Genomic DNA, 9,710 nt, shown 5'->3' with positions numbered 1-9,710 from the left:
CCTCTCCAACATGAGGATGTTATCCTAGGGATACCATGGTTCAACCGCATGGCTGCCAACATGAAGTTCCCTGAAAGGAGAATCTACTTCACCTATAGATAGATGCTAATGAGTCTGGTCGTACTATACCACTTGTAAATCCTCTCGCCCTTGATAAATCAATGAAAAGCTCAATTTCTGCGTACATGATTTTTGTCAAAGAATCCCTAAAAGGTCCTAATGTTTCATCAAAGGTGAATGGTAGGAATCAAGAAGAGTTAGACTTGTCTAACTTTCTAAAAGGATTCCAAGATGTGTTCATTGATGATATCCTTATGGACTTACCTCCAAAACGAGGGGATGACGACCATCGAATTGAGCTCCTATCAAGAAGCTCACCGCCTAACAAAACTCCCTATCAAGTTTCACAAGCTCAACAAGAGGAGATCATGAGGCAAGTACAAGAATTGGTAGACAAAGGAATGGTGAGGCCTAGCTCCTCTCTCTTTTGCTCTCCAGTCCTTTTAGTGCAAAAGAAAGATGCTACATACTGCATGTGTGTGGACTGTCGCGCACTAAATCATATCACTATCAAAAACCGATTTCCGTACCTCGGGTAGAAGATCTGTTTGATAAGCTACAAGGCTCTACCTACTTCAGTAGGATTGACATTAAAAGTGGCTACCATCAAATAAGGATAGTGAATGAAGATATCCTAAAGACCGCGTTTCATACAATGTTTGGCCTTTATGAATATCTAGTCATTCCTTTTGGCTTGATTAATGCACCAGCTACATTCAATCAATTAATGGAGAAAATTTTTAGACCCTACCGCAAATTCACTGGAGTGTTCTTTGATGATATCATCATCTACTCCAATTCCTTGGAGGAACACAAGCAACATCTCCAAGTGATTTTTTCAAGCATTAAGGGAGAATAAGATTTTTCTCAATCAAAAGAAAAGAAAATTTTTCCTTCAAGAGATTCAATACTTAGGTCATATTATCTCTCAAGATGGTATCCGTATGGATCCATCAAAGTTGGAGGTAATAAAAGCATGGCCTAATCCAAGGAATCTACATGAGCAAAGAAGCTTTATTGGTGTGTGTGTGCATGCTATAGACGCTTCATAGCGAAATTCTCTCAAATAGAAGGACCATTACATGACTTAACAAAGAAAAACGTTAAGTATTCATGGACTGCTAAGGAGCAAAGTGCTTTTGACAAGCTCAAAGAGAAGCTTATCTCCCAACTAGTCCTTATGCTTCCGGATCTCTCAAAGCCATTTGAGGTCCAATGTGATGCTTGTGGTGATTGCATTGGAGTAGTCTTGCTTCAAGAAGGGCATGCCACAACATATGAGAGACGAAGGCTCAACATGGATGAACGGGTCTTAGGCATTTATGAGAAAGAGCTGTTAGCTATTCTACATGCCCTAGACACATGGAAGCACTATCTATTGGGGACTCCATTCATCTTACGAACAGACCATCAAAGTCTCAAGTACTTCATGACGCAAACAAAGCTTTCCGACAAACAAATGAGGTGGGCAATTTTTTTTTCACAATTTAATTTCCAAATTGCTCACATTGCTAGTAAGCACAATTAAGTGGCTGATGCACTTTCACGACGACCAAAAGTTAATGTTGTGTCAATAGCAACTCACAATGATCTATCTTCTATGATAGATGAGTATGCTACTGACCTTGACTTTAAAAACACAATGTCAGCCCTTGCTTTGGGGAAGAAAGAGGAACCATTTACCTTGCAAGATGTTTATCTTATCCAGGGCAATAGTCTATGTGTTACCCACTCCCTTCGTGAGAAAGTCATGTATGAATCCCGTGCTCCTCCCTATGCAGGGCACAGAGGCATTCAACCTACTCTTCAAGGAGTAGAGACGTACTTTTATTGGCCTACCATGAAAGTGGACATAAAAGAGTATGTTTCAAAATGTGTAGTATGCCAAAAGACCAAGTATGATAGAGGGAAGCAACCAGGACTACTCCAACCATTGCCAATTCCTAATTCACCATGGGAGAGTATATCAATGGATTTTATCTTTGGATTACCAAAATCTATCCATGGGAGTACGGGAATATGGACAATAGTCGACAGGTTTAGCAAGCAAGCACACTTTATCCCTGTCAAGAAGACTATTAAGGCACACCAAATGGCAACTCTCTTCATATCACAGATTTTCAAACACCATGGATTGCCAACATCCATCGTGTTAGATAGAGATCATAGAATGACCAGTAGTTTCTGGAAAGGTCTCTTAAAAAATCTAGGTACAAGATTGAATTTCTCTTCGGCCTATCACCCACAAATGGATGGCCAAAGTGAGATAGCCAATCTTACGATTCCTGATCTACTAAAGACCTATGTTACAGAAGTAGATCACCGCTCACAATGGGAAAGTGTACTTACCTTTTGTAGAGCATGTGTATAATAATACTATCCATACTTCTATGAAAAAAGCACCATTTGAAAACATAGAGGGAAGACCTAAAAGTCCCTTGCTACTTAAAGTACATGGGAAGATCTTCACTGCCAATGAGTATAGCCGTTACATGCAAACATCGTTTCAAAAGATTAAGGAGGCTATATCCATCTCCCAACTAAGGCAAAAAGCTGGTGCTGACAAGCGCAGAAGGGCCTTAACGTTCAAAGAAAATGATTGGGTCTTACTTAAGTTTCCTAAGGCTCGATTGAGGCAAACGACGAGCAAAAATCCTACGGGCCCTCAAAAGTATTATGCTAAACTAGCAAAAAGATACTATGGTCCTTCTCAAATTTTGAAGCCAATCAATGAGGTAGCTTATCAACGCAAGTTACCTAACCATTGGCTCATACACAATGCTTTTCATGTGAGCCTACTCAAGCCCTACAAAGGAGAGCCTCCAAATGAACCAATTATTGAAGACCCTCCCGAAATCAAAGATCAAGAAGAGGTACTACAACCCGAAGCTATCCTTCCGCATGAAGACAAGGTACTACGACATGGTAAGATTATCCGAGGGTATCTTATTAAGTTCAAAAATTATCCTTTTGAAGATGCTAGATGGATGCAAGGAATCTATCTTAAGGATAGTATGAACCTTGTCAACACTTACAATGCTACATTAGAGTAACCAAATGTACATGTTTCTTTTGAATGATCAATGTTTTTGTCTTATAAGACTAATTCTCTCTTTATTGTGCACAAATTTAAGTAGTATGCATACTAAGAATCATGTTTGGGATGACGACGTCTCTCAAACACCATGTAAAATTTGTCACTCTACTTGGGAGGATGAAATGGACTAAAGAGAAGACATGCTTGCAGTAGATATGTCTCCCAAGCACCATATGGATTAGTCATCCATCTTGGAATGATGTCGTAGGGTAAAAAGGGATCCTCTATCCGCTAAGACAAATTGACTAATGACTATGACTTTATCTCTTTTACCTCACAGTTGAGGACGACTATGATTTCAAGAGAGAGGTAATGTCATTAAATATCTAATATCTAACCAACCCAAATGATTTTCTCATATTAAACTGATCATTTAATATGGGATCATAAATGGGAACAAGGGTTAGAATATAGGCATGTGCTTACGGATCTATCTCAACACGGGGCCAAGGGTAAAGGGGCCCAAATAAGATATGGTCTGTCAAAGAGCAAGATTAACTAATGAAGCTTAAAAGACCTTAGGGTTAGCTTCATTAAATACCTCCAATGGTTAGTGTTAAAATTCCTTTGACCTTAAGCAAACTAGGGCTGAGCTTGAGATGGGAACCCGACCTAAACTTAAGCTAGGGTTGTGCTTGAGAAGGGAACCTTAAGCAAGCTAGGGCTGTGCTTGAGGTGGGAACCCGACCTAAACTTAAGCAAGCTAGGGCTATGCTTGAGGTGGGAATTCCACCTAAGGTGCTTTTCATGCTTGATGACTAAGGTACTTGAGGTACTTGTCACATTTAATGAGGAAGTTGCTTGAGAAGCTTCCTATGCATGGTCGGTAAGATGCTTGATTCAAAAAGAGAACTTACACACGTAATGAGGAAGTTGCTTGAGAAACTTCCTATGCATAAAAATCTCAAAGTTAGGGAGATTCTAAAAGAGCACATGGGACACATGTCAGACTCTCACTAAGCTTAACCACATGGTGTGCTTGAATGCTATTGGTTGGGCTAAAGAGGGGTCCAATGAGCTTCTACTTCCATCTAACAAATATCTAGATATTTTCAAGATCTCTCTCTCTAAGGGGTAAGGATGACACTTGTCAATAGACTACCCATGTACTTGACTGCATGCTGCATGTGATTGGCTAGGGGGAGAGGGGTCCAATGAGCTTGCAACATGCAGAAAGGTCACCACTCACCCAAAGCAAGGAGGGAGGTGCTAGGGGGATATAATCCACACACACACTCATTTGCAAGGCCATTCTCACTTGGTGAAAGTTGAGGAACACCACCTCCTTCTCCAAGCTTGTGAGAGTGAAAGCCTACACCAACACTCTTGGCTATGGACTCTTGGCTATGGAATGCAAGTCCATCCAAGAGTCATTCTTCAATGCTTAAGCTTGCCATCTTCTCCATCTTCATTACTATGCTATTATGTATGCTAGCAAGAAGAGTAATGATAAGTGAGGAACTATTTCTTTCTCCTATGGAATGTTGCTTATTCCTCTTCCCTATCCTCATTACTTGCTAGCTCTCTCCACCTTCGAAGGTGTTTGAGGCCTTGGGACTGAGGCTTGGGATAGTTAATGCTTTCTTCAAGTTTATGTTATGCTTGTGATGCATGAAGCTTTCCATATTCATTGCATCACCTACGTTACAAGGAACACAAAGATTGTATTGTACCAAGTCTCTCTTGATGGGAGAAACTATAATACAAATTCATATTGGAGGGGGGACCGGCTCCATATGAATCCGGTCCTCAACTATTGTCATGTTCTCTAAACTCTTTCTCTTGAAAAAGTATTGTTCATGCCAAGTTAACTAAGTACCATATTAATGTTGCTACCATCAAGTAAGTTCAACCGCTATGCTCACAAAGAATCTCTCAAAAGTGGTTCACCTAATTTCCTAATTTTGCTACTCTCAAAGTTCATAGGCAATTTCCATTACAACTCCCATTACGAAGGAAGAGCTCTAATTAAAAAAACTTAGCACATCCTTGCATAGTATCATCACAATCGTAATGCACAAATAGCTTGATTTTTATTCACCTACAAGAAACTTTTATTTGTGTGTACAATTATTTAATTTTGCATGTTAAATTGCCTACTTGCTTTAAAGGTGGCTCAATTAGCTTCTCCAACTTCTATGTGTGCATAGCTCGTATTGAGAGCTCGTTAGTGCATCTTTCCAAGGGAAACATTGCCAAGGAAACATGAATTTATCGTCTAATTAAGTTGGTGGGATTTTTAAGGTGTTTATTACTTGTTTAATCTATGTGCTACAAGCCCTCCAATAACAAAGTTGAAGCATTTAATGCCTCCATAGGGGAAGAAAATTACACATGCAAGTTTGGAATCAAAGATTGGCACTACCCAAAAACAATGGGAGCCCTCTCCTACTTTGAGACGGACCATTTTTCAAATAGGAGGTTGTACTCCTTTTTTTTCTTGACACTCAGTCCATGCATTGCGTCTATTTTCTATTAGATCAGCGACTTCGATGCATTACATGCTCACAATTTCTCACGCCCTATTGCTTTGTGATCTACCTGCATCTATGTGCAACTTCCACACACAATGCCAACCCTCATCTTTGTGCACCTTTTGTGGCCATTTTGCTCATCATAATGCCTACACTACCCTGTAAACCTCCATCCTCTTGTTGGTAGTACTCTCATCTACAAAACCCTCTTGAGCCGTACAATTGGTTGTTCTCAACTCCGTAAATGCACACTAATTGCCAATTTTAGCCCCATTTCCACAGCATCTAAGCCTTGCTAAGGCCACTATAAACCAACTTGGTGTGTCCAATAAGTGGTTGTCCATGTGTGCTACTGCTCGACCACTTGCTAAGGATCATATTTAGGCTCATCACCATACCTGCAGGTATGGTGGGTCAGCACCTGTGACACAACTATGTAGAAATTTCAACGCTCAAAAATAATTTTTCTTTCATAGAAAAAACAAAAAACAAAAATTCCTTTTTTGCTTAAGTGAGCCACATACACACACTTTTCCACCAACACAAACGCAATGTATGTCAAATTAATTCGAGACCATTCTTGGACATGGAAAATGATAGGACATTACCTCATTTATTTGACAAGATTAAGGGATTTTCACAAAGCTACACACGCATGTATGTAGCCTCATATTCACATAACCCTGTGGTTGCATTATGTACACAGCTTCCTCCAAGTTTCCATTCTAGAAAATATTCTTTACATCCATTTATTTCAACACCAATCCTAAATACATATCCACTATAATAAACACATGAACATAGTCATCTTGGCTACATGGATGAATGTATCCTCATAATCAATCCCATACATTTGGGTATAGGCCCGGAAACAAACCTTGCCTTGTACCTACTCACACTGCCATCAGAAGTGTGTGTTTTCTTGTACACCCATTTGCATCCAATTGCACTATTTCCCTTTGGTAATGAATCCAACTCCCATGTTCCATTTGCATCAAGGGCAACCATCCCTCATCCATAGCTTGCTACCATTTCTCATCTTTGACATCATATTCAAAAAAATTGGGTCTCACTTCCTGTGAAATTTTTGCCATATATGCACAAAATAACGAGGCACATAACTATCATAGGTCAACCTTTGCACAAGATTTCTTACTCTCTCAGACCTGTGAGATTCAAGATTACTTCCAGGTGCCTTATTCCTTGCCAAAATTCTTATCTAAACTAGGATTAAAACCATTGTGATGAACATCATCATTACCAGCATTTCAATTTGGCGGCTTAGGGGCATCATCACTTTTTTCCTTCCCTTTTCTTTGTACATTTGACAAGGTAGAAAAAATCACTCTATCATGCAACCTACCACTCCATGACTTCTCACCATAACTTGTACTAAGTGACCCTTATGGCCCACACAAAACCTGTGAGTGTACACCTAGGTTTTTAGCTTCCACATTTTCTCTTACATCAGTACCTAAGTCATTCTTCACATCAGTATATCAACTCGTTATTTTATAAAACATGACATATTTACTCACCCTAACTTTATTTGTGATAGGATTGTAACATTTATACCTTTTTCGCTTAAAGGAATATCCAATGAGCACACATTTTTTTGCTTTTGGATAAAGCTTACTTCTCAACTCATATGGCGCATGCACATAAGTAGTACATTTGAATACTTTAAAATCTAATACATTTGGTTTTCACCACAAAACTTCTCTTATGGTGTCATATCACATATTGCAATAGTAGGGCATGTTCATAATATAAACACCTCTAGTAATAGAATGAGCCAAATAATGATGAGGCATGCCCAGGTTCTCATTCATCAACACTCTAGCAACTTTTCCTATGTGCCTATTCTTTTGCTCAACAACATTGTTTTGTTGCAGATTATACTTGCATGAGAACTAGCTCTGAATTCCATGATTTTTTAGAAAACCATTGAACTCATTGGAGAAGTTATCTCCTCCTCCATCTGACCTCATGCACTTTATATGTTTCCCAAAACAAAAATCAACCAAAGCCTTGAAGTTCTAAAAGTGCACAAAAACCTCACTTTTATTCTTCATGAAATAGATCCATACCTTCCTTGTATGGTCATCAATGATGCTCACATAGTACATGCATCCACCCATAGATACAGCCTTGGCCGGACCCCATGAATCTGTATGTATTAAATCCAATGCATTTTTTCTCACATGCTTGTCATGAAGAAACGATGCTTTTGCTTGCTTCTTCTAAAACTGTCAAACCTCACGTTTTTTTTGCATTTAAAAAACTTTAAAGGTTGGAAAACTTGTAAACCATCTCTTTAGTTTGCATCCTCTTCGGGATTTGCAAGTCTGCGCATGACCAATACGTTTGCACTAGATCTCCATATCTGCAACAATTGACATACCTTGTGCAAACATGGATACATTCACCTCGAGTGCATTTACATTCAAAGTAAGCATTCTACCTACTTTCTTTCCTTGCACACCCAACTTTCCATCCTTCTTATGCTCTTCGACAAAGAGATTAAACTTGACCTGCAAACCTTGCTCAATTATTTATCCACCAATAGAAATCAATTTTTAAAAAATATTAGATACACATGTAGTACATCATCTAGGTATTGTAATTTACCATTTATCATATACAATGTTTCATTTCTTATATGCATGATGGGATGTGAAATATCATCATCAGTCTCTGCATAGCTAGGATTGTGCAAAGTCTGCATTTCCTTGAACCACTCACTATGAACGGTTGTGTGATTCGATACACCTAAATCCACATATCAGGTTCATTATCACTAGATTTTCCACATTTGTAGACATACTATTTAACATGTTTTGCACCACAAATAGCTTTTTAAGCTCATGTACATTCCTACTAGTAGTTGCATAATTATTTTTTTGTCTCCTATCTGAACACTCATGTTCAAAGTGAACATGTCTCCCACAACCCCAACGTATAAATTCCCATGTTTACATGTATTATTACACTACACATTACCACCACTACTTGGACTCTCCCAGCCTCAGAAATTTTCTTGACCACCTGTGTTTTGTCTTTGGGCATTATTTTGCTCATGATTTGCTTGGCGGTTTCCTTGTCCTCACTCACCTTCATGACATGGACTATGTCGTCTTTCTCTTTCTTTATTTTTAAAGAGAACATATTCAAAATTATTTTTGCCCCCTCATAGAGGAGTCTTCCTCGAGTTTCTTTTAAGGACACCAAATCTATAAACGTGGGAACGTTTTCTTGAAGATGGATATCGGTCTTAAAATGTTTGTACTTTGGATCCAATCCTTGCTGACATACTTTCACCTTATCATTTTCATCAACTGTACTAACCAACTGATGCAAGGGACTCACATGTGTTCTTTATCTTCAATGAATGAATAAATTTTGTTGACCACCCGTGTTCTATCTTTGGGAATTATTCTACTGATTTTCTTGGTGGTTTCCTTGTTCTCAATCACCTTCATGACCTGGACTACGTACGTCATCTTTCTCTTTCTTTATTGTTATAGAGAACATATTCATGATTAGTTTTTCCCCCTCGTAGAGGAGTCTTCCTCAAGTTTCTTTTCTTCCACAATCAGTAAGGACACCAAATCTATAAATGTGGGAATGTTCTCTTGAAGATGGATATTGGTCTTGAAGTGTTTGTATTTTGGACCCAATCCTTGCTGGCATACTTTCACCTTATCATTGTCATCAACTGTAACACCAACTGATGCAAGGCACTTACATATGTTCTTTATCTTCAATAAATAATCATCAATAGACAAGTTTTTCTTCTGGAATGTATTTAGTTCAATCTTCAATTGTAGCTTCCTTGCTTTTGTGTTGGTCACATCCAATGACAGTAAAGTATCCAAAGCCTCCTTAGGGGTGTAAGCATCTTGTATGTGTCCAATCATAGTGTCTTACAGACTCACAAAAAGCCAATATATGACTTTTGAAGCTCTCTGGTTCCAATCTTCAAACACCTTTATCTGCACAACAATCGCACCTTCTTCTAACAACATTGATGTTCTTTCATGCTCTCGATCAATGTACTCTTGACAACATATACCCCC

This window comes from Adiantum capillus-veneris, chromosome 23, assembly GCF_014529385.1.
Source record: "Adiantum capillus-veneris isolate H3 chromosome 23, ASM1452938v2, whole genome shotgun sequence".
Lineage (NCBI taxonomy): Eukaryota > Viridiplantae > Streptophyta > Polypodiopsida > Polypodiales > Pteridaceae > Adiantum > Adiantum capillus-veneris.
This window is presented reverse-complemented; position numbering follows the sequence as displayed.